Source organism: Crocodylus porosus, unplaced genomic scaffold (assembly GCF_001723895.1).
Source record: "Crocodylus porosus isolate Cpor-Errol unplaced genomic scaffold, CroPor_comp1, whole genome shotgun sequence".
NCBI classification, from domain to species: Eukaryota; Metazoa; Chordata; order Crocodylia; family Crocodylidae; genus Crocodylus; species Crocodylus porosus.
Window position 1 is genome coordinate 10,004,774 of NW_017728918.1, and position 1,573 is coordinate 10,006,346.

A 1,573-nucleotide genomic window follows, 5' to 3' on the forward strand; every position below is an offset into this window, starting at 1 on the left:
ATCCTCCAATACCTTTCCTGATTCATCTACATAGGTGCAGCAGGTATCATTGACTAAAGTACATACCCCTCCTTGATTAGCAAGAAGTAGGTCTAACGCTAGGCGATTTTGCAAAGTAATATGAGAAATTTGAGTTACTTCAGTTTGCAGTTGGGTTAAAGCATCTGTGGTGTTATTAGCTAATACTTCCAGTGAGGCTGAAAGGTTTACAAGAGCCTTTTCAAGTTCAGAAACACCTAGCTAAGGTATAAACCATCGGGCAAAGGAATGGAACGAGGTAGGTCGCTCAGCAAGAGGGTTGAGGCCTGCTTCTCGTCGGAACCAATGTGGGCAGTTTCGGTGCCACCCTTGAAGCGATGTGTTCGGGTGAAGTGTCATGTCTGGGATCACTATGCCCAGGGTGCACGTGCCATACTAGGTGGGTGGCAAATGCTTAAATGCAATTTTCCCACAAAGCCAATAATGCCCCACATGTACAGGTCCATTACCTTGCCATCCAAGAGAGGATGGGTCTAAGGTTATTGTTATATTACAAGCATGTGCTGTGGCATTTTCTACAAACACACCAAAACTACCAAGACATGGCTTGTAATAGCGCACAGAATTTTTAGGGAAGATTACTTTATTAAGAAACCAGTATTCATAGTACCATTTACTGTTATTATGGGTGCTCTTGCTAATAGAAGAAGAATGAACCAAGGCCAAGACCAATGAGAGGAATACCTACGCTGGGATGCTTGGGTAGTTGAGTACACACCCAGCAGTTTGAGAAGTTTAGGTTACTCGCGTAGGAATTGGTCATTTTCACAAGAGTGTTATGAGGCCATTCTACATTTTGGTGAGGATTGATAGCTAGTGATTTAGGGGACGACATTCGCCAAACTGAGGTCCCCATTTCACTTTTGAAATAGAATGATTGTTCCCCAGGGTTAGTAGTTTTACTTTGGATGTAAGCTTGACTTGCCTTTTTGGTGGGGTCTGCACACCAAATTTTATCACCATTAGTGTAATACCCATACAGCTTACATTGACCTGGGGAAGCATTGGACCTGTACATGACAGCGGAAGCCCCTTTAGGCGGGACTTGATTAACTTTATCTCGAACTTGTTTGGTGTTAGTATACCCTAGTTGGGTGCCAGGATAGACTCCTGCGAACCGGGTGAGACTGCAGGGGCACCAGATTAATGTGGGCAGACAGACTATTAACACAAATGTACTTATGGCAGTACTTGCAAGACACATATTGTCCATTGACTGTTGGATCTCCACAGCCGAAGGGGAGGTACACAATGAGGTTCTGTTGGGGTAAACACTGCAGGTTTCATGTGTGTGTGATGGATCCATGAATTCCTTTCAGCAATTTTGATTGCGGAGTGGGTGGTTAGTAGGACTTGGTATGGTCCTTCCCACATTGGCTTTAGGCAACTTTTCCGTCGTGGAACACGGACCCACACATAGTCACCGGGGCTGAAGAGGTGTATCTCGCAATCAAAGGGTACAGGTTGCTGAACGGCAGCACGGCGCTGTAAAGAAGTAAGCTGCTTCTGCAAAGAAATCACATAATGGGTTAAA